Here is a 25,394-nt window from a genome sequence, read left to right as displayed (position 1 = left end):
TTGCACCCAGGGACCAGACTTTTGTATTATGTCAACACCATTCTGGCCCACTATATTAGTCAATTAAGATATTGCAGAAAGGGTGCAATATCACAATTGTGTATGGCTTATCTGTTATTTTCTCTATTAATGTGAGATCTATTTCTCATTTTTATTCAGCATTATTAAAAGTTAGGTTTTACCTTGTATTACACACTGTATTTTGGTGTATAAGTGCCGCAACCAGGAAAGTAACGTACTTTTTGTCTTTCTTTGCCATTTGTTTATTCTATATTACTCGCATGGGAGCACCTCCATGGCTTAATATGACATCCATGGAGTAAAGTGACCCCTTGCTTTTTTCTACACCCTAGGGGTGCTCAGGTCTTCTCCCAATTCCCATTTTTTTCAATATATTAAAAATTAATTTTGTAATCTGAAAATATCCATCCTATACCATTAATTAATCATTTGATAAAAGGGCAAGTTATCTTCTTGCATACACAATAATTATATATACAGATGATAAATTTGATTATCATGCTAAAAATATTAATGACTAGGTTTTAATACACAGTATAAAACAGTGATAAACCACCCAAAACATTTTGTTGATGTAAATGACAAGAACTACACTGATCTTTTGCACAGGTAAAATAATCAAAGTGCATCTAAATGTTAAGTAAGCAGCTACTGATATCAAAGTGACTTTGATGAAAACATACAAACAGACAAGAAGCGATAATAGTGCTGTGTTAAAAATGTATTAAATGTATAAATATTAGTAAGCAGATGATCATGGCAGTGATAAAAAGAAATTATTGAATATTAAATAAATTCTGAAAATAAAAATAAATAATAAATAGAAAGAGAGAGAGTCTGTTGACACGGGATACATTTAATATGCCAGCGGACAGGATCCCGGGCGTCGATATACAGACGCCAGAATTTGAATGCCCAACATAATGCCGATGCCGCTATCATGAAGACATCGGTATACTGGCGTCGGCATCCTGACCCCTGCCACCCGAAGGTAAGTATACGGGTATTACTCTTGGGGATGGGGGATTAGGTTTAGGGACCCCCAGGGGGAAATTAGGGTTAGGCACCACGCAGGGAGGGCTAGGGTTAGGCTGCAGGGAGGGGGGGGTTATGGTTCAGAACCACTGGGGGGAGGTTAGGGTTAGCAGGGCCGCAACACGGGGGGGCTAAGGGGGTATGTGACCCAGGTGCCGGACTTGAGGGGGTTCTGGGGAGAGGCTGCCGGGAGGCTAGATTGCTGCACTTGTGGAATTGGAGCCACATCTCGGCCTTGATAGGCACAGAGACACCGTCAGTCTAATGTGGTGCCGGTCGCAAGCCAATCAGCAGAGGCTGCCGGTCCGTGAGCTCCAATTGGTACGCAAGACGCGCCACATTACAATGACGGCAGCACTGATAGTTCCCCAGCATGTGGCAGCCCCGTCCCATGCCACCCTGAGCTCACCCACTGCACGGCCCTGGCAGGTAGGAGAAAGGGAGATGGGGCCTTACTGTGGCTTAATGTAAAAGAGGCCTTACTCTGGCATAATGTGTAAGGAGCCTTACTGTGGCATAATTTATAAGGGGAATTACTGTGGCATAATGTATATGAAGCATTACTGTGGCATAAAGTATATGGGGCATTACTGTAGCATAAATGTATAAGGGGCGTTACTGTGGCATAATGTATAAGGGGCATTACTGTGGCATAATGAATAAGGGACATTACTGTGGCGTAATGTATAAGGGGCATTACTGTGGCATAATGTGTTGTAAGGGGCATTATTGTGGCAGAATGTGTTGTAAGCGGCATTACTGTGTTGCATAATGTGTTGTAAGAGACATTACTGTGGCATAAAGTGTTATAAGTGTCATTAATGTGTGTCATAATGTGTTATAAATGGCATTACTGTGTCACAAAACCACATACCCTTTTCGTCCTCTATGTTGTATTTTGTTTGGGGGGGGGGGCGCCAGATTATGGCCTTGCCCCAGGTGACAAAAATCCTAGTTTTGGCCCTGGGGTTAGGCACTCCCTGGGCTGGGTTAGGTTTAGGGTGCGGGAAGGGGGGGTTAGGGTTAGGCACCACCAGGGGAGGTTAGAGTTAGGCACCACGAAGGGAGGGTTAGGGGGTGGGGAGGGGGAGGGTTAGGGTACTTACCGCCCCTGTTGGGATTCTGCACCTTCGGGCTTCCAGCATCAGGATTTGAACCGGGGGCAAATTAGCCACCGGCCATTCATACCCAACCTGTTGACACATACAGTATATACAAAATGGTAATGTTATAGCTCATTTGCGAAAATGTAAAATGAGTGGATGAGGATTGAGCCCAGCACAAAGGAGCTGATTCAGAGTCGCTCGCTAGATGCGATCACTCGCACGATGTGTATGCAAATTGTGTAGGCAGTGCAATCGTACAGCAATGCATTAGCACGCCCAGTATTTCTTAGAGAGCGATCACATAGTGTATGCAGACACTCACCAGCCTGTCTTAAGATGCCCACTTGTGCACATCATGTCCAGGAAGTGAATGCAACCATCGGTACATCGGGTAACATCAGATGCGATCGCAGCGCTTGAGGTTCCCTATACCCTGCTGCAAGCACTTCAGTGTAAAAACAAGCCAGGTGACGTGTACTATGATGCTGTCTTATAATTATGCACACCTCTATAACGCTGTTGAGATGCTCAGGCACGCCTGTGTTTGCACCTCCACCCCCCCGTTATTAATGACCAACCCCTGTTGCCAACTACAAAAGGCTTCCCTTGTCACTCACTCTGCTGGGCTGTCTATGCGCAGCGAGCAAACGCATTGTGAACTTTCGCTAAGGTGTGCGTACGCACACTGCGATGCATACGCATGCATACAATGCATACACAATGCATACCATCGGCAGCAGCGAGCATTTGCATCTTAGCGAGCGGATCTGAATGAGCTCCCAAGTTCACAGTCAGGTTCTGATCCCTGTTTACTTGATTTGTAGTTTGGATTGGAATTGGAATATAACTACACTAATAAGTATATTTTTTAGTGTCTATGCCAACTTACTCTGGACGATGACGTAAAAGATCTAATACCCAGTAAACCAACAATAATATGCAAAAAGGTGCATACATTGAAGAATATACTTAATGCTAGTTATATTCCAATCCAATCTACAAATTGACAAAACGAGAGATATCACTTTTGCAATAACTATGTGGGATGCAAAAACATAGGAAACACTACTAGGAAATCTATTGCCTCATTCAGATCTAACACCAATAGAAATATTTTTGTAATAAAATGTCATATCAGCTGTCATACAGTAGAACTCATATACTTTTTGAAGTGGACTCCAATATTTGGGCCAGGCAAAAATAAAAATGAAAATAAGAATAAGGGAGCACATTTCTAATATAAAAAGAGGCCTTACTACTCATAGTGTATCTGACCATTTTCTCGTAAAAATATGGACAAGACGCCAAAGGTCTAAAAAATTTTGAAGTTGGACAGTGAGCAAAGTTCGGGAAGGAGATTTTAATGGGAACATTTCAAAAGTAGCAGCTGAAGGGATCTATAAACAGAAGTGCCTTGCAGCTTTTGGACTAAGGGCCCAATTAAGAGCCGCTCGCAAACGCTGTGTATTCGCAAGCGGCCCGATGTTAATGAATTGCGCATGCGTCGCATCCGGCGTGCGAATGTGCGAGCCCCGCTGAGCGATTGAAGTTCAGGCACTACGGGGCTCGCAACAAGACGGGGAGGCTGTCGATGGTGATTGACAGCTCGCCCCGTTTTGTGGGCGGGTGGGGAGGTGGCTGCACAAATGCAGGCGTTCCCTTAGGAACGCCTGGTGTTTGTAGGGCGGACTAAATGACATCACTACTGATGTCAGTAGTGGACTTCCTGCTCTATTACAGCAGGAAGTCCACTCAGCCTTGCGGAAGTTAGACCCTACCCCAGGGTCTCGTCGCAAGGCCGATGCTCGAGGTTATCGCGTCGGTCTCCTGGCCACTCGCACAAGCTGTGGGTGGTCTCCCACTATGCACTATGATCTAGACTCATTTCTTAAACACTAATGGCAATATTGACACATATCCTTTGACTGTTTTATTTTTTATTTTATTTAACTTATTTTTTATTTAACACGTATTTTATATATATTTATATAACAGATATCTCTCTTTTAGCTTCTTTTCAGCTACTCAATGACATCCTCATCTCTACTCTACCAATGACTTCAAATGTCACTACTCAAACTGCTATATATTTTTTTTTTTAAATCTTTACTTTAAATGGCACTGGCCTTTGCGCCCTTTTCCAAAATGGCCTTTGTTGGATCTCACTGGCCACAAGATAGTTGCCATTAGAGCAGACTGTAAAGTAAGAGTTTGAAATGGTGGCATATTATCTGTGGCTGGGACAGGTCTTTAAGTGATATCTTGCAGGGGTGTATTAACACTCCCTCCCCTCCTCCGCCACTCGTACCTGACGAAATGTGCCTCCCGTGCTGTGAAACAACTTCCTATACTTCTCCTGCAGCACCATCTTTCCAGTGATAAACTCAGAAAGATGGCACATGCACGGAAGAGGGCAAAGTCACAGTGCCAGAGTTTTTGCTAGCTCCTGTGTGGCGCCATCTATAAATTCATCACTGACAAAATGGCACCAAGCAAGAAGCATAGGGAGCCGGCGAATCACACGAGAGTCACAGTGGTCAGTCATAGGTGTAGGGTGTGTATTCCAGGGGCCCCCCTGCATCCATGGGCACATCCTGAGCCTATGATAGATACACCACTGATATCTTGCAAGTGTTGGGTATCACATAAGTGCTGCTTTAGATGGCAGAAGGCATCAGAACGCCTCTGCGTTTGTATTTTGAGCCATCATAGTCTTTGTTCTGTGCTATTTGTATAGAAATATGTTCTATTACACATACATAATTATAGCTTCATCAATCATTTAACACATAGGGGTCTATTTATTAAGCAGTGTTAGGAGAAGTGAAAAGCGAAGAGTGAAAAGTGATAAGGTGCCAGCCAATCAGCTCCTAACTGCCATCTCACAGGCTGTGTTTGAAAAATGACAGTTGGGAGTTGATTGGCTGGCACCTTATCACTTTTCACTCTTCACTTTTCACTTCTCCTAACACTGCTTAGTAAATAGACCCCATAGTTATTTAACTGAAGTATTGGTGCATGTGTCTAGGAAGGAGATGAGGAGCACATTTTAAAGATTTGTCCTTTAACTCAGTTTTCATGCACACACATTCAGTATGTGGTACCCCAGACCTGGTTGTACTCACTCATGTTGGGTCCTATATAAAATATATAACATGTAAATACAATGTGCACTGGGTATGTGGTGAGTCAGCAGGAGGTCACATGACTGGAAAATGTGGCAGTTGGCTTAGGTGTACTGTTACGACAGTTTCAGAGGTTTTTTTTTCCCCTGAGGTGACAGTCAGAGCTGGAGCCCCCAGTGCATGGGAGTAGAGCTGTGAGGCGCAGCACGAACCTCCAAGCATATGGTTTAGAGAGAGTGGCAGAGTTCCAGGGCTGCAGAATCCAGAGTGTCTACGAAGCAGGAACAATGAAAGGAGATCTGCCGTCCCCGTGTGTGTTACTGACAATGGCTGCAGCCGATTGCAGCATCTGGGAGGCTGGTGTCACATCAGGGGGGAATAAACAAGAGCTGTCCGTGGGGCAGCACAGAAGGACAGTGTGAGGTTAGTGATACCTGCACCAATACCCTGTCCCACAGAGAGAGACAAAGTGGTACACTAACTCTCCCCAAGTCAGACTAAAGCTGGCCACACACTAGACCAACTTACATCCAACCAGCCAACTTGTTGATTGGTTGGAATGAAAATCTGGTAAGGAATAGGAGTAAATGATGATCAGCAATTTGCTCCTAAATGCCAGAAAACAGATGAAAATGGTCGTCAGACAAGTTTGAACAAATTGTTTAGATCAAACATTTAACAAACAACAGTTTTTGTTAATTTTCCGGCGTTTGGGAGCAAATTGCTGATTGTCATTTGCTTTTTATTCCTTACCAGATTTTCATTCCAACCAATCAACAAGTTGGCTGGTTGGATGTAAGTTGGTCTAGTGTGTGGCCAGCTTAAGAGATAATTCTGATTAGTTCAGATCTACAGCTGCAAGTGACTGATATTCCTTCCATCTGCTCTCTTTGAAGCTTAATTAATAATGTAGTCGAGTGTATTTAAAAATTGCCTAAACTCTGTGTCATTACTACAAGTAGATTGCAAAGGTCATATTCTTCACCTATTCAATGCACAAGGATGTCCTGAAAGCAAGCTACTATCAGACCCGGGTTTGCACCATTAAAGCGTACGCTTTCACCGAGCATCATGCTAACAGCCTGCCTCCATTTTACCTCCGCTAAGTGACAGCAGTTATTGTGCTAACTACTGACAATTAATTACCCATTGCCTTTACCAACAGCCATAAATACTGTCCCCAATTTATTAGACTGCCGGGGCCAGTTAGAGTGTTCAGCAAAGGGATAAAACATATGTGCACCAACGAAAGGGGACTTTGCCAAAGAGTGTGAGCTCCCTTCAGTGACTTATTGTAATATTTGTCTTAAGTGTTAGATTGTAATGGTTATTAGGTTGCGACAATAGAAATAGGAAATAGACCAATACATTTGACAGTAAAAGTTAATTTTATTAGTATGTAAAACTGTATATATAAAATGTTATTGTAAAAATTTATCCTTGAATCGATTGTAGTGTGAGAAGTTATTTAGAAATACTTTTTAACACTGTGTATTGGAGAATTTAATTCTGTGTTGAATAAAGAAACTTTCTGTCGTAGAAAAAGGTATATTTATTGGTATTTGGGATATCCCTCCTTGCCTGTCTGGTGAAAAGTGGAATAGACAGAAGACAGAGGGAACTGAACAGGGCAGTGATATTCTTTCTTACTAGGTAAGACATAGCTGCCTGCAGTAACCTATCACCTGTCGGGGTGCTACACGTACATTTCACCGCAGAGTGGAGGTCTGCGGGAGAGTTGCTTACTCTCTTGGGAGCAAGGAGAATTCCCCCAAATTCAGGAAACTTACGGAAATTATCTAAATGGTCATCATTTAAATATACTGTACTAAAACCGGAAAAGTTTAAAAACAAGCAATATGCGGTTCCCCTTCAGGTCCTCCCTATGGGTCATCTGAAATCTCTATGTCGGGCCAATGTATAGCTGATTCCCTATTGGTCCTTCAAGAATGTCAATATCCACAGTTACGCTTTCTTATTTCACAATTATGTAGTCACGTCCGCACTTACTCTCTACTTTTTTGGTACAGCCTGGCCATGTTGCACCTCTCCAATAAGGGAATATACACATAAACATATTTTGTGCTCATACATAGCAGGTACAGTAAATGTGATTTTATGCACAAAAATTTACATACTCTACGTCATGGTCTAAATTATGCCCTGAATGTTTTCTGTCTACCCACGTATACCAATTCTCTTAGATTTGGAATTAATATATGCATAATTAAAAGTTAACACTTATTCAAGCTGCACTCTGCAGTAGCATCTGATCCAGCTGTACTCTAAACTATAATGATGTTGCAGCACAATTATTTCATTAGCTCTTAAAATTCACACTTTCACAATCTTCCATTCATCTCAGCTCCGCCACATGACTTAAGCCATGATTTCCATGTTTAATGAAGGAATCAGTAGAGACAACAGCTTCCTGGCAGCATGAAAGACACATGAATATCACACATTCGAACAAGGAGAAAGTACATTAGCTTTTGAAAGAACAGATGTTTGCTGTGACAAATTGAAAGCGTAAACCTCAATGAGAGGTACGTGCCCTTTGTTTTTCCGCAGGATGATTAACCCTCTCCCTGTCCTCTCCAATGCTAGTGACAGCGTATATGTGTGCAATTATGATTTATTATCTCCACACTTGAACATTTCTGCCAAAGTTACATTTATATACTGATACGATTTACAAATAACAATAACAAGATCTAATAAAATTGACGCTGACAAGCTGCTGGCTGGGAATGGTTTTAAATGCAGTTTTGTGAGAAAAAAATCTAATTATTTGTGGCACATACATATTCAAAAAGAAAAATGAGGCGCAGTATTGGTAGCATTCCAGCATGCTTTACATATCACTGTTGAGATTTTTATTGAATAATTACTTTCATAAGATATTTTTACAGGGTAATCTTGTCTGTTACAATAATAATAATAGTCAGTGAGCCAAAACACTTTTTTACATGCGCAAATCTTATTTGTAAATGTACGTATCTTTTGACAATTTATGATAACTACATTCATAGGGATGTTTTTTAGGCTGTTTTTGGAGGCATCTTGAACGCTGTAAGATAGTAGAACTCAAACGTCCAACAGCAAAAAGTTTTGAACCATTTCCAAGAAAATGACTCCAATTAGTATCTACAGAATTATCTGTATCTGTATGGTCATAGCTTTAAAATTGGGACTTGAGGGATAGTATGACAAATTTACTAAAGCGGACCTGTCACTTTAATTTCTTTTCAGTCCAGTTTGCACAGCAGTATACATGTGACATTCAGAGGAAGCTGGCCCAGGAGGGAGCACTTTGGGCTGAGTGAAATGCTCTCTTTAAAGTAAACACAACTTCTGAGACGACATTAGGTTTTCGCATATTACATAGGGCACACAAATCAAAAAATGAACACTAGAGATTCTGATGACAAGTTCACTATATAGGTGGCAGCTGCAGAGGTGGGGCTGCAGCGCAGTCCTAAATTCAAATGGGGGAACCACACCAACTGCCATTCCAAACGCTGCCAAACATCTCCAGCCAGGACTCACTGGCAGTTGGTGTGTCTCCCCTATTTGAATTTTGAACTGTGCAACAGCCCCACCTCTGGAGCTGCCACTGGTAAAAAAAAGATAATAACCTCGTAAGTTGGTAAAAATATAAAGCAAATAAAGTGGTTTTATACACTCTAGTTAGATGGTAGCAGGTGAAGGATTGGACTAGACAAAGGAAAAGAGGTGCTAGAATAGACATAGTCAATGGTCAGATATATGTGTTAGTGTGTGCTATAAAAGAGGTAAATGGGTGAAGTACAATCTGAGTGGTACAACTGGGAAGTGTCACGGCCAGGGTATTTCAGCATGGCGCTAGGCGGGTGTTGCCTGTGAGGTCGTTGTGGCGCGGGCTGTCTGGTGGCGGAGCTGGTGTCTGGCGGTGGGCTTTGGCTGTGCGCGTTGTTGTGCAGGCCTGTTGTCACTCTGCACTGGTAAGGCCTGGCGGCGTCTCCGTTCTGTTTGGCATGGGCGCCGCCATCTTGCCTTCTGGCCATGTGATGCAGCTGGCCAATCCTGGTGAGTCACATGTTCCCTCCGGCCAGCAACAGCATGACATTGGGTATTTAGGAAGGGTCAGTGCCTTCCTTCTTTGCCAGTGCAACGTGTATCTCAGCCTAGCTGAGAGGGAGTTCTCCGTGCTTATCCTGTTCCTGTGAATTCGCTGTCTGCCAGTCTGCCTGTCAGCTCCTAGCTTCCGCTGGACTATCCCGCTTCCTCCATCACCCTTGCCCATACCTGAGTGCCTGAGCCTGCTGACATCCTGCTCTTTGCCTTAGTTCACTACCTGCATACCTGGCTATTATTTTCCTGCATCACTACCTGCATACCTGGTTGATTATTTTCAGTCTCACTACCTGCACACCTGGACAGCTCTAATTGTTTCTACTTGGACATTAACCCATTACTCCCACCACAGAACTCTTGTGCACATTATATATTCCTGGACTTTTATTTACTGCCATATTTTATGTCTTCTCAAGCACTTATTAAAAGAACCTAGTTTTTTATTCAAATCCGCTTCTGTGATCGCTCCTGCTACCACCCCAGGTCCACAAACCACCCAGAACATAACAGTTTGCACTGGCCAAATGGAGCCGGCCACGGATCAGGAGTCAGGAGTGGATTTGTTCCGGTGCATTTCTAGTCGTTTAGAAAATCTGGAAAACATGCAGCATCAGATGGCTCAATTTCTGCAAGAGATGTCCAAGCGACAGGATAGTTTGCAAACTTCCTTTTCTACCCCTGTAGTACCAGCATCTACATCCGCATCAGCGTCTGGGAATACAGGAGGCAGATCATCTCCCCGCTTACATCTTCCTTTACCAAGTAAATTTGATGGCAACCCTAAACTCTGCCGAGGATTCCTAAATCAGTGTGACATACATTTTACCCTGCAGCCTGACAACTTTCTAACTGCAAGAACTAAAGTGGCTTATATAGTCTCTCTGTTATCCAGCCAGGCCTTAGAATGGGCTTCCCCACTCAGGGAGCGCTCAGATCCGCTGCTGGATAATTACGCAGGCTTTGTGTCATCTTTCAGGAGGATTTTCGATGAACTTGGGCGTACTGTATCAGCATCATCAAACATCATGACACTGAGACAAGGGGTCCGTCCTGTCAGTCAATATGCCGTGCAATTTCAAATTTTAGCATCAGAGCTCAAATGGAATGAGGAAGCCCTCACCTCGGCCTTCTGGCATGGGTTGTCAGACCGACTAAAGGATGATCTAGTCACTCGAGAGCCTCCTACTAATCTGAACGACATGATTTCGTTGTGTATCAAAGTTGACCTACGCTTCAGGGAACGTCAGGCTGAAAAACACAGAACTGACCGGCAAAGGTCATTTGCCCCCTCCATTTCTACCCGTCCCATTCCTTCTCCTACTGAAGAGGAGCCTGTGCAGGTGAATCGTACACACCTCTCCAAAGAAGAACGTCAGAGAAGAATGCAAAAGAACCTCTGCCTGTACTGCGGAGAGTCCGGTCACCTGCTGATCTCCTGCCCCCGTAAACTGGGAAATGCCAAATCCTAACTGACCTTGGAGACATCAAGTTAGGAGTTATGAGCCCGTCTCCAAAAATTAAAGATTTCACGATTACCCTAGCATTGGATCTTAAACCCAAACCTGTCTTTGATACTGCTCTACTTGACTCGGGAGCAGTCGGAAATTTCATAACATCTTGTTTCATAGATAAATTTCAGATTTCTTGTTCGTCTCTCAACCATGCCATCTCTCTGATCTCTATAGACGGACGCCCTCTAACTAACGGGATTGTCACCAAGGAGACTCAACCAGTATTGGTCCGAATTGGGGCACTTCATTCTGAGTCCTTAAAATTTCTGGTGATATCAGAGGCCTCTCAAGAAATTGTTCTTGGTCTACCCTGGTTGCGTCAACATAATCCCAGGATTGATTGGAGTTCTATGCAGATTCTGTCATGGGGTATGGACTGTCAGAAAACCTGTCTTCCAAAAATTCTACCTGTAAGAAAGACAGTTCCATTAGTTTCTTCTGCCATTCCCAAGGAATATCAGATGTTCGCCGACGTGTTCTCTGAGCAGCGAGCAAATACCTTACCTCCTCATAGGGAATGGGACTGTCCAATTGAATTGATACCTGATAAGACACCACCTTGTGGTCGTACCTATCCGCTGTCCTTGCCTGAGACTCAAGCCATGACTGAGTACATCCGAGACAACCTGGCAAAGGGGTTCATTTGCCCCTCTACTTCACCTGCCGGAGCTGGGTTTTTCTTCGTTGGCAAGAAGACCATGTATCGATTATCGAGGGCTTAATGACATTACTGTAAAGAATCGATAACCTCTTCCCCTGATTACTGAGTTGTTTGATAGGGTCAAGGGCTCTGTCATTTTTTCTAAATTAGATCTGAGAGGGGCTTACAACCTCATTCGTATCCGAGCTGGCGATGAATGGAAGACTGCTTTTAATACCAGAGATGGACATTTCGAATATTTAGTAATGCCTTTTAGATTGTGCAACGCCCCTGCTGTCTTTCAGAGTTTTGTTAATGAGATTTTTTGGGATCTGTTATATGTTTCGGTTGTTGTCTATCTGGATGACATACTGATTTTTTCACCCTCTGTGGCTAAACATCAAGAACATGTTAAAGAAGTTTTGACCCGTTTGAGAGAAAACCACCTTTACTGCAAACTGGAGAAGTGCGTCTTCGGTGTGCCCAGTGTACCTTTTCTCGGCTACGTTATTTCTGGCTCCAGTTTGGAAATGGACCCCAAGAAGGTACAAGCAATTCTGGTTTGGACCCGACCTCAGACACTGAAAGCCATCCAGAGATTGTTGGGCTTCGCCAATTATTATAGACGCTTCATCAAGGGATTTTCTACATTGCTGGCTCCCATTACAGCCTTGACCCGCAAAGGTGCTAATCCTTCCCAATGGTCACCTGAGGCAGAGTCTGCCTTTCATCTTCTAAAACAGGCCTTTATCTCAGCACCAGTTCTTCGACAACCAGACCTGGACAGGCCTTTTTTGTTGGAAGTTGACGCATCATCTGAAGCTGTGGGAGCAGTCTTGTCTCAACGTTATGAGGACAACCGAGTCCATCCTTGTGGGTTCTTTTCTAAAAAATTCTCACCTGCCGAAAGGAACTACGCCATAGGTGAGCAAGAGCTACTAGCTGTTAAGTTGGCGATGAAGGAATGGAGATATTTACTAGAAGGTGCTAAGTTCCCATTTACTGTATTTACGGACCATAGAAATCTCCTATTTCTCAAAAACCTTCAATGTGTGAGTCCTCGTTTAGCCCGCTGGGCAATATTCTTTGCCAGGTTTCAGTTCACCCTGACCTTCCGGTCTGGAACACTTAATCAGAAGGCTAATGCCCTATCGAGATCTCTCCTCTGTGATGATCAATCTGAAAATCAAAGCAATACCCCTGTCTTGGAATCAAGAGTCTTTGCCGCATTACAGCTTCAGCCTCCTACGGGAAAATCATTTGTGGCCCCGGAATTAAGGAAGCGGCTTCTCACTTGGGCACATTCCTCTCGCTTCGCAGGGCACTCAGGCACTCGGAAGACCTTGGAGTTCCTGAAAAGACACTATTGGTGGCCTTCTATGAAGGCAGATATAATGGAGTTCATCTCTTCCTGCTCCTCCTGTGACCAGCATAAATCATCACGACAAGCTCCAGCTGGGGAATTGCTTCCACTACCTACTCCATCACATCCATGGACGCATCTCTCCATGGATTTCATCACAGACCTGCCAGTCTCTCAAGGCTTCCAGACTATCTGGGTTGTAATAGACCGATTCTCTAAGATGGTTCACTATATACCGTTGAAGAAGTTACCTTCTGCCCCTGACCTGGCACAGTTCTTTGTCCAACACATATTTCGGCTACATGGCCTTCCTGCTGAAATTGTCTCTGACCGTGGTGTGCAGTTTACTGCAAAATTTTGGAGGACTTTGTGTTCTGTTCTTCAAGTGAAGTTAAACTTTTCCACGGCCTACCATCCGCAAAGCAACGGCTCCACCGAGAGGGTTAATCAAGATCTAGAGATTTTCTTAAGAATTTTTATGTCATCTTCCCAGGATAATTGGGATGTCTTGCTGCCATGGGCCGAGTTTGCACACAATGCTTCCTACCACTCGTCAACTAACCAAACGCCATTTCAGGTTGTTTATGGCCTTCATCCTCGTGTTCCGGAATTCCGAAGCCTGCCTGTTTTTGATGTTCCGGCCGTGGAGGACACGGTGCAGAATTTTGCTGCCATCTGGACTCAAGTATGGTCTGATTTGCTGAAGGCATCCTCCCGCTATAAGACCCAGGCTGATAAGAAGCATAGAATAGTTCCACGCATGCAAGTAGGAAACCAGGTCTGGTTGTCTACCCGGAACCTTCGTCTAAGAGTTCCTTCAATGAAATTTGCACCCCGCTTCATCGGTCCCTTCACCATAACAGAAGTCATTAATCCAGTGGCTTACCGTTTACAGTTATCCCCATACCTAAAAATTCCTAATTCCTTCCATGTTTCCTTATTAAAGCCCCTGGTCCTGAATAAGTTCCATAATACTCTACCTGCTTCTCCTCGAGTCCAGACGGAGAGAGGAGTTGAGTTTGAAGTCGCCCAGGTCTTGGACTCTCATCTGCGCAGAGGTCATCTACAGTATTTGCTGGACTGGAAAGGTTACGGTCCAGAGGAACATTGCTGGACCGATGCTCGTGATGTCCACGCTCCCACGCTCATCAGGAGATTCCATTCTGCCCATCCGGAGAAGCCTGGTGAGTGTCCTGAGGCCACCCCAAAAGGGGGGGGTACTGTCACGGCCAGGGTATTTCAGCATGGCGCTAGGTGGGTGTTACCTGTGAGGTCGTTGTGGTGCAGGCTGTCTGGTGGCGGAGCTGGTGTCTGGTGGGGGCTTTGGCTGTGCGCATTGTTGTGTGGGCCTTTTGTCACTCTGCGCTGGTAAGGCCTGGCGGCGTCTCCGTTCTGTTTGGCATGGGCGCCGCCATCTTGCCTTCTGGCCATGTGATGCGGCTGGCCAATCCTGGTGAGTCACATGTTCCCTCCGGCCAGCAACAGCACGGCATGGGGTATTTAGGAAGGGTCAGTGCCTTCCTTCTTTGCCAGTGCAACGTGTATCTCAGCCTAGCTGAGAGGGAGTTCTCTGTGCTTATCCTGTTCCTGTGAATTCGCTGTCTGCCTGTCAGCTCCTAGCTTCCGCTGGACTATCCCGCTTCCTCCATCACCCTTGCTCATACCTGAGTGCCTGAGCCTGCTGACATCCTGCTCATTGCCTTTGTTCACTACCTGCATACCTGGCTATTATTTTCCTGCATCACTACCTGCATTCCTGGTTGATTATTTTCAGTCTCACTACCTGCACACCTGTACAGCTCTAATTGTTTCTACTTGGACATTAACCCATTACTCCCACCACAGAACTCTTGTGCACATTTATATATTCCTGGACTTTTATTTACTGCCATATTTTATGTCTTCTCAAGCACTTATTAAAAAAACTAGTTTTTTATTCAAATCCGCTTCTGTGATCGCTCCTGCTACCACCCCGGGTCCACAAACCACTCAGAACATAACAGGAAGTGAGTAGATGAATAGGTTGGTTTATTTTGGTGTCACACACTGGACCTTGAGTATTACTTACTAGGAGCCTTATTCAGAGTAGAGAAGCTGCAATATTTTTCAGCTGAGTATTTGCAAAATATGCTAATGGTCCAGCCACTGGGACTTGTACTGAAACGCCCACCAGAGCCATCACAGGAGGCAGATCAGGCAAATATCGACTCCTTGAGTGAGTCTATGTTCACTCAGACTGGCCGTCATAACTGAGACACCTGAGCCCTGTTTCTTACGTATGGGATCGCAGCTTCAGGATGTGATGTACCCTGAAAACAGCCGAGTCATGCCTGCGTTGCAACACTCCCCATTGCCTCCCACAAATGCTTACCAATGTCAATCACACTGAGAATAAACACTTGCAGCTTGCGACTACAGAAATGTACCTCAACACATGTGCAGTGCGATTCAGAAGCATACGCAGTGGCAAAAAATCTCTCAATTTGCTAAAATATTGGCATTGCATACAACTTTGAATCTGAAGCCCTGGGTCCGGTGTGTTAGGCGCTCTTTTGGTGGAACCAGGCAATCCTTCAGATATCACCAAACAAGAGGCTTTTGAGTCAGAATTTTCCAATACAGGCGCAAGTGGCAACACCAGCTGCCTCTCTGTAAACTTCAGTCACCTCATTGGCTGAGCCAGTGTCCAGTTTTCCCACCAATAGTCAGACTACTTAAACCTGCTGATATTGCTCAGTGCAAACTCTTTAGCTTACCTTCTAATTGTTGGACATGCTGGTTGCTTGGGATTCCTAGGGGTATATTGACTAAAGTGAGAGTTATTAGAAGTTGAGATGTTGCCCATAGCAACCAATCAGATTCTAGATATTATCTTCTAGAAGGTGCTAGTTAAATGTTAAGTAGAATTTGATTGGTTGCTATGGGCAACATCTCCATTTCTGAAAACTATCACTTTAGTACAATATATATATACCCCCTAGTGTCTCCTAGTGCTCTGTTGTGATAATGACTATTTTTCTTAACCTCTTGCTGCTACATGTCTCACAGTGCTTCACAGTAACAGTCACTATTTCTGTGGACCTCTTGGTCCCTTTATCATCCCTATACTACATAGTATCTATCATTCCATCTGCAATCCTACAAATGCCTCATAGCTGAAGTCTAGCTCTCTTCGCTCAATCACTGCTAGGCATCTCTAGTAGTTTTCTGGATGGCCACAACCTGCGGGTTATCAGCAGTAGAGTCCAAAACTTCAAGTGGTCCCTAGTGAAGACATACTGTATTAGACTTCGCACCTCTGGGAAAGCAGTGCCAAACCCAACACTGGCTGAATTGGATCCAAATATGAGTTGTGGCTATTACATAATGAGACTGTACTTTTAAAACATAGCCAATACTACTTGAGTTAAAAGAGAGTGGGGGAATATTTACCTTTTACTATCCCAAATCAGTTTTGCAAGTTTCATCCCTCTGACACACGTCAAAAAAGTTTTGTTTTCCTTTTGCATTGTAAAAATACTTAGTTCAAAAATAGAGCAACATGTTACAGGTCGAGTCTCCCATATCCAAAATGCTTGGGACCAGGGGTATTTTGGATATCGGAATATTCCGTATTTTGGAATATTTGCATACCATAATGAAATGTCTTAGGAATAGGCCCCAAATCTAAACACAGACAGCATTTATGATTCATATACACCATATATACACAGCCTGAAGGTAATTTTATACAATATTTTCAATAATTTTGTGGCTCAAACAAAGTTTGTGTACATACATGAAATTTATTTATGTTTCATATACACCTTATACACACAGCCTATAGGTGATTTTATACTTTATTTTTAATAATTTTGTGCCTTAAACAAAGTTTTGTACTTTGAATATTCAAAAAGCAAAGGTTTCACTATCTCAGTCAAGCTAAACATATTCCATACTTCGGAATATTCCATATTTCGGAATATTTGGATATGGGAGACTCAACTTGTAACTTCAAATTTTTAGTTAAACAGAACAAAATAATCACTGAAACTTTCCATATGCTAACCGAGGCTTACAGGGTAGATTGTATGTCGCGTGCAGGTGTGTTTGAGTGGCACAATAGATTTAGTGATGGTTGTGAGGATGTCAAAGATGATTAACAATTAATGTGGAAAAAAATTGAAAATTGTTCGAAATGATCGTTGACTCAGCATCTGTATGATGAATCAACATTACTACAAAAATGTTCTAGCAACTGCAGGAAAGAATCATAAGAAAAAGGCCGGAGTTGTGGACAAATGGTTCCATGCTCCATCAGACCAATGCAACCACACAGCTCTCTCTGTGAAGCATTTTTTGGCTGAGAAATAGATTACGGTGCTAGAACACCCTCCATACTCACCAGATCTAGCACCGTGCAGCTTCTTTCTTTTCCCTAATGTCAAATCTGTACTCAAGGGACTAGTTTAGCATCAGTTACTGAAGTAAAGAAGAAAACAACGGGGCTGTTGAGACAGCTGACGGATAATGAGCTACAGCCCGGCTTTGACCAATGGAAAACAAGAATCCAGTAGTCTGTGAATGCAGAAGTGGAGTACACAGAAGGGGTACCCATTTTTCACCAGGGCTGCCAAGACATTATGTGGGCGCAGGTACTGTAGAGCATAGCCACTATACAAGCATTGATGACATTGATGTGCCCCATTGTTGTGTAGGATTCTGTGGTGCATGGTGCCATGATTGCTGCTTCATGGGGGCTGTGGTTATGACTATTCTACACTCCCAGGCTACTACAGAAGCCCAGGCCTATTTACTTTGTACCCACCACCCCACTCTATGCACTGCTGATCATTACACCAGGGGTGTTTCCAGTGGTGTATCTAGAGTCAGAGCAGTCCATGCAGCTACTACAAGTCTTAGCATTGAGGAAGATACAGTGATTGCATGTAACATTGCATGTAACACTTCTGCTTGTTCCCTTGTATACTCATAGAAAAGTATGTTCTACACCAGGGGTAGGCAACCTATGGCTCTACAGCTGATGTGAACCTACACATCCCAGCAGGGTACGGGTGGCAACTTTCAGCCTGTGTGTGTGTGTAGGGGGGAGGAGGGCAAGCAAATGGCCCTGGTACATTGCAATTGAAAATGGGTATGGTTAAAAAATCCTGTAAGTTTGGTTTAGATAATGTAAGTGTGTCTTGAACATAAAAGAACTCGTTATGTCAAAGAGCTTTAAACAAATATACTGTAACACGTACGAGTCTCATCTCACAAATCAGAGACTATTTAGTAATTACTATTAAAAACAGGGCATTCCTTGAACTCTATACAATATAAAGGATTCTAGTTACCAATATAATGCTCAGGCAGCATTGAAAAGACCCAAATAAAATACAGGCACCATTCTAGTGATCGATATACATAGGAGGATTGGGGATGTAGTGTCCCTGGATACTATTTTGATAGCCACTGTGTAAACTTCCACACTATGGGGCAAATGTATCAAAAAATATTTGCAGGATATACTTTTTGGGGAGCACCTGCAAATATTAAGTACTATCTGGATGTATGTACAGGGGACCTCAGCAGATATCAGTGCTGTATGCTGAAATCCCCATTTTCAAATGCAAAACCAGACTCCATAAGTTTCTACGGGGACGTCTTAACTGCAGAATTTATGAAGCTCCAGAATGTGAAGCATTCCAGAAAGTGACCCTGGTAGCTATTGCCATCTTCAGATGGTGTCAGCCTATGGACTACACTTTGAAAAATTTACCAGGAGAAGGATCTGTAGGTTCCCTTGCCAGCAATGGCCCCACTTACATGTGTAGACTGATGACTGCACATGCACAGTATCATGGCCAGGGGCAGACCTAGACTCTTGCTTTAGGAGGGGCGGTGTGCGTATGTATATATATAATATATATATATATATCCAACAAAATAAGGTGGCACTCCAAAACTTGCATCAAACATGATAACCAGTGTGTTTAATCAACGTTTCGGTGTCCAGTACCCCTTCATCAAGACACACACAAGTGAATAAAACAGTGCAACTAAAATAATATATCGAATCATCTTGAAACATAGGCAAATTATTAAAAGAGCTAAAAATGGTAAGAGACTAAAATGTGGAAAATGTATTATGTGCAAATTTCTTCATCCCAATAGAAAGACATTTTCAAATTTTGATGACTCCAGAACATTTTCCATAAAAAATGTTATGAACTGCAATACTTGTTCTGTAATATATCTATTAGAATGTACTTGCGGTCTCAAATATGTTGGTAAGACTAAAAGGAATTTGTAACTACGTATCCAAAAACATGTAAAAAATATTAAAAATAAGGTTGAAAGCCACTCTATTTCCAGACACTTCAAAACACATCATGGGTCAAATCCAGAGTTCCTTACTTTCAAAGGTATAGAGCTAGTGAATTTAGGACCAAGAGGAGGTGATCTGGCAACTAAACTCTCACTGAGAGAGATGTTCTGGATATTTGAGCTGAATACCATTATACCTAATGGTTTAAACGAGAACTATGAAATAGCTCCTTTTCTGAATTCATCTTTTTTTTTTGTTAGTCTCATCATTTTTAGCTCTTTTAATAAATTGCCGATGTTTGTATTTCTGCTGCTGCCCTGTGATCTGTAGTTTCAACTAATGATTTTTGCTTATCTTAATATATCTATTTAATCTATTAATATCCATTTTCATCCATTTATTAATTATTTTACATAACATCTCTACTGGATTATCCCCCTCCCTTTTTTTTTTGCAATCTTTATTCAATGCCATGTTGCCAGGTTACTGCTTTGTATCTTATTTATTTTTATATTTATTTATATCTTTATTAAATAATATATCTGGTTTTATATTCAATATAAAAACTCCTTGTCCTGTATTGAGTGGAGGAAGGTAACCTATAATTGACATAATGGCTATATTTGTGGATGTCTGTTTTATAAAGTATGTACACCCAAAAGATGACTGCCGACGATTACATTGCTGTTGTGTCATACACAAAATGGTGGACGACAAAATTTTTTTTTAATCGCTGCTAGGTATTGACACCACCAAAAAGATTGCCGCCGTGTGACTAGCCTACAGATTCCTCTAATCAAGATAGCTGCGGCTATTCCCGTCCTCCGAAAAGATGGCCCCCGTGTGATTAGTCTAGCCGCCCTTCACAAGATGGCTGCGGCTACTTCCGCCATCCAACAAGACGCCGATGTATTTGGAAGTGGCCCCCGCATGATTTACCTACAACCGCCATTCACAAGATGGCTGTGGCTACTTCCGCCCTCCAACATGATGGCGTTTTGCACACATGATAGGCTTACCCCGGACTCAGAGGGGAAACAGCCTGAGTCACCATACCGTTAGTTATACACGCCCGCCTTATTAAGCGGTGTGTAAAGAACCTTGTTGATTGATTGTGGATCTAGTACCACACATGAAAGGCTTACCCCGGACTCAGAGGGGAATCAGCCCGAGTCATCGCACCGTTAGTTATACCTGCCTGCCTTATTAAGCGGTGTGTAAAGAACCCTGTTGATTGATTGTGTAAAGATTTCAGACTACCGGTGACGCAGACATGTGACATCACTAAGATGGCTGCCACGCAGTGCGCATGCGCAGATGGCGTTTTTTGCTAAACTGGCCTAGTTTTGGGCACACCCTTAGTAGAGGGTATATAAAGAGGCACTCCAGGACCTTGGTATTACCCCTGAGGAATTCCTAAAGGACGAAACGCATTGGGACTGGTTCTCCTTAACCCCTAAAGTGGACTTTTATCTGCTACACTGCGATTAAGATAAGCGTTTTTTATTGTGCTAAGCGTTTACTCTGTGTTTGTGTGTTTCATATTTGGTCAAATTAAAGCAATTATTTACAGAGATTCTCCATTTCTGGGCTGAGGTTTACCACTTGATGAGGTATGATTCCGGATTGTTTTATGACCTATAACACAGAGGAGTGACACCTTTACAGGCATTAATTTATGCACCATCTGGTACGCAGATATTTGTATGTCCACTGTTGTTAATTCTTTGCTTAAAATTACAACACCATACCACGTCTCTATGGGCAAAAAATTCTAACGCCCAAATTTTAAGGTATTACAGAAAGAGTTCCCCTGGAAAACCTTGGAAGTGTTGTCGGTTTGGGTTAATCTGACCAATGCAAGTACCATCTGGACATCAGATAAGCCTTTAATTGTTTTATATTTGGTACGCACATTACTTACTTTGAGCACAAGTTCAATTATTTTAAATACTACACTATTAGGCACACATCTCATTATTTTTTTTCAGCACCTTATTTCCCGTTTGCCACACGGATTATTGAGAAATTGCAGCCACCTGTTACTTCCAGGAAGTGTTATTCACGAAGTATCATCACTATTATATATTGCTTGACTGTATTCACATGGGGAATTCGAAATTTGTGCGCCAGCATTTACTTTTTGATTTTATATATATATATATATATATATATATATATATATATATATTAGGGATGTGCAGGCTCGGATAGGTTCGAGTTTGCACGTGGAGTTCGGATTTTCCCCTCCAAAAAAGCGGAACTCAGAAAGAGGCAAAACGTCATCTTGCATGGACGAACATCATCATTCCTGGACAAAAGTCCAGGAATGATGATGTTCGTCCGTGCAAGATGACGTTTTGCCTCTTTCTGAGTTCCGTTTTGTTGGAGGGAAAAATCCGAACTCCACCTGCAAACTCGAACCTATCCGAGCCTGCACATCCCTAATATATATATATATATATATATATATATATATATATATATATATAGATAGATAGATACAGTAAATATTCAGCTTCTAAAGAAACAGAAAAAAGAACCAGCACACTGTATTAAATGCAAAAAAGTAATCAATTTATGTATATAAAAAATACAGCTGTATTTAATTGTATCCACAGGGCATGTCACACTGAAACAAGCATGAATTAGCAGCCAGGAAAAAAGTTCAAGAAGAGCAGAATGGCATAGCAGCCAATACTTATCAATACGATGGCCTGGTGACAATATGCGGTGTGGTATCAGTGGCCTGACGGCCGTTTTGATGTTAAAACACCATCATGGGCACAATGATTTACTAACAACTAGCTATATTTAAGGGAGAGTGGGCACCAACTGAAATCAAGCAAAGTTACTCACCTGTGGAGAAAATACCTCCATGCACGTGTAATGCCGCATCCCAGAAGCGTCCGTCTGGACACTATAAGGAAACAAGCATGGCTCGTGGCTGACGTTATCAGCAAGAGACTAGCTTCTTGTTGGGACCAGCACCAGCGCTGGTCTCAAGCATGTAATGTGGCGTCACCGTTGCTAGGGAAATACTAGTAAACAACTAAAAATCTGATAGACAAGCCCATCTACGTTATATTAAGTATGGTTTTTGGTCTGTGTCTAGGGCATGTCTAACAAGAGAAGCTTACTGACCCCCACACTAATATAATAATAAAAGTGAGTAAATCTCAGCTATAAAGTCTAGCTGGCACCCAACTCTGCCACCAAAAATAAACACAATGATAAGAAAAAAGAACCAAATCCTATGAAAAAATATACCCTTAAATGTACAAATACTATTCCAAATAGTTATATATCATATTACAGGAAAAATAAAATATAAATATATATGCTCATAAGTATATATGAGTGCTATCAAAGCAATCAGTTTTCACTGAAAAAATATACCAACTAAACAACAAACTGAAAAAAGAAGAAGAATGGACAATAATAAATACAATAATTGGCAATAATTAACAAGATGACGAATTGTTACTTCCAAAGGAGGCCTTATGTCACCTAAAAAGAGTGTATTTATACATTTATTTTCCTGTGGAGGCACAAAAAAAATGAAACCATAATAAAAAGAGTAATAAGAACATAATTATTGAGTCTTGTCATAGCAGCTTCAATTGTGTTATAGTGGAAAACCAACTGAGGTAGTCGTAATAATATGTTGAATACCAAAAAGAGGCTATTTAACAGCACAACAGTCCAAGTTACATTTAATGTCCCTTCATAAAAATATGTCAAAAGGATTCTCCTCATTCAATTCCATAGGTCTTAGGGATTCAAATCCATAAATAAATTCACATTCCCTTTGAAGTAGAAGTTTCCCTCGGTCACCACCTCTTCTGAGTGGTTTAATTTGATCTAATGGCATAAAACGCAAGTCTTTGATCATATGTCCCAGGTCATGAAAGTGCCTGGTGACTGGTTGTGTACACTGATCAATTTTCGATGTTTTATGTATTGATGAACGATGCATGGCAATACATTCTTTTAGCATACGTGTTGTTTTCCCAATGTATAGCTTTTTACAGAGACACATAATTAAGTAAATCACATATTTACTTTCACAGGTCATATGATGTTATAATCTATGTTGTAAACCATTATTAGGATGTTTAAATGTGTCCCTGGTTATCAGGTATCGGCAAATGTCGCAACCACTGCAACAGAATGCTCCTTTTTTAGGTGGAAGCCAATTCTCATCCTGCACTTGTACCTTTATGTCCGCATTAGTCACCAGGTCTTTGAGGTTGTTGCTTCTCTTATATGCAAAAATAGGATTATTCTGACATGTATCTTTCAGTATGGGATCTGTCGTAATGATGTGCCAGTGCCTGAGAATAGACTCCGTCATCTTATGCGAAGATATTGAAAAGGTAGTCGGGAACACCACTCAGTTAGCCTTGGGATCTTCAAGCGTGGGACAGAGTAATGATTCTGTCTACAGTAAGACAACGTTGTATCGCATCGTTCACCGTGTGTCTCTCATAGCCACGTTGAATAAAGTCCATACCCATGTTATTGAGTGCTTCCAATAGTTTATTAGGATTTGATGTTATCCTTGCCACTCTGATCAACTGGGAGTAAGGTAGACCTTTTTTGAGGGGTTGGGGATGAAAACTTTCGGTGATCAGGACAGTGTTCAAATCAGTCGGTTTTTTGAAAATATTTGTTACAAAATGATTATCTAGGACTACTAGAGCATGTAAACCTAATGGTGCTGTTGATATTAATTAGCAAGGAAATCATTTCATTGATGGACTCCAAACTGCCAGTCCACACAAGGAAAACATCATCTATGAATCTGATGTACATGTAAATAAATTTAGAAAATGTTCTATTATTCAGAATGTGTTGACATTCATAGTCATACATGTATAAATTGGAATAGCTAGGGGCCATATTCAACCCCATAGCTGTGCCCTGTAGATGTAGGTAAAAGGTGTTCTAAAAAAGAAAATAATTCTTGTGAAGGATTACATCTATCAATAACAGTAGGAACTCACTAGAGGGTCCTGTATAGCTGACATTCTCATGAATCACCTTCCTAATGGCTGCAAACCTTCAATGTGCGTGATATTAGTGTACAAGCTCACTATATCCAAAGTTACCAAAAAGCATCCCTTAGGTGGTTGTCCGAATGCTCTTAACTTCAATAAGAAGTCAGTGGTGACTTTTAGGATCCACGCAACATTTTTGACCACTGTTTGCAAGAAGAAGTCAACCATTGCGAGATAGTTTGACATAGTGACCCCCTGGAGGAGATGATAGGCCTCCCAGGGGGCCTAGTCATGGATTTATGAACTTTTGATAGGACGTATAGAAGTGGTATTACTGGATAGTCCTGAGTAAGAAACTTTACTGTATGTTCATACAGTAAATGTTCGTACATTAGATTGTCCTAAAGAGATAATTGAATCTACCTCTCTTTTAAATTAAGTAGTCGGGTCGTGTCTTAACTCCTTATAGCAAGAGTGGTCAGATAGTTGCCTGTGGACCTCTGCAATGTAATCACATCTATTCATCATCACTGTACCCCCACCTTTATCGGTGGGGTGTATGATGATGGATTTGTTATCTTTTAGTTGTTTGATGGCATCGCATTCAACTTTGGACAAATTAAAATATGACACCTTCTGCTTTTTCATGAAGGGTATCACATCCTGTTTGACAAGCCTAAAGAAGGTGTCAATCAAGGGATTAGAGCAGGGGTTCCCAACCACAGTCCTCAAAGCACACTAACAGTACAGGTTTTAGGGATAGCCATGCTTGAGCACAAGTGACTTAATTAGTACCTCAGTTATTTTGATTTAACCATCTGTGCACAATCATGGATATCACTAAAACCAGGACTGTTAGTGTGCCTTGAGGACTGAGGTTGGGAATCACTGGATTAGAGGATGGAGGGTCAAAATTCCTTGTGACATGAAAAGGAGATTTCGTGAGTTGTACATTTTTGGACTTGTGAAAAAAATCTCTTAGCCTTAATTGCCATAGGAATTTATATAATTCAACCTCACAGTCGAATGGCCCTCTGTTTGTATGTATTGACAAATGAGAGAACCTTTGACAGGACTGCCAATTCTGTAGGGGTGGGTATATAGTCTGAAATATTCCCTCTGTGATATTTCTTTTCCTGAACTTGCAGCCACCTCTTCCCCTCC

Source organism: Taudactylus pleione, unplaced genomic scaffold (genome assembly GCF_031769625.1).
Source record: "Taudactylus pleione unplaced genomic scaffold, aTauple2 ptg000019l, whole genome shotgun sequence".
In the NCBI taxonomy this organism is placed as follows: domain Eukaryota; kingdom Metazoa; phylum Chordata; class Amphibia; order Anura; family Myobatrachidae; genus Taudactylus; species Taudactylus pleione.
The sequence above is the reverse complement of the archived record's forward strand: the minus strand, read 5'-3'. Positions refer to the sequence as shown.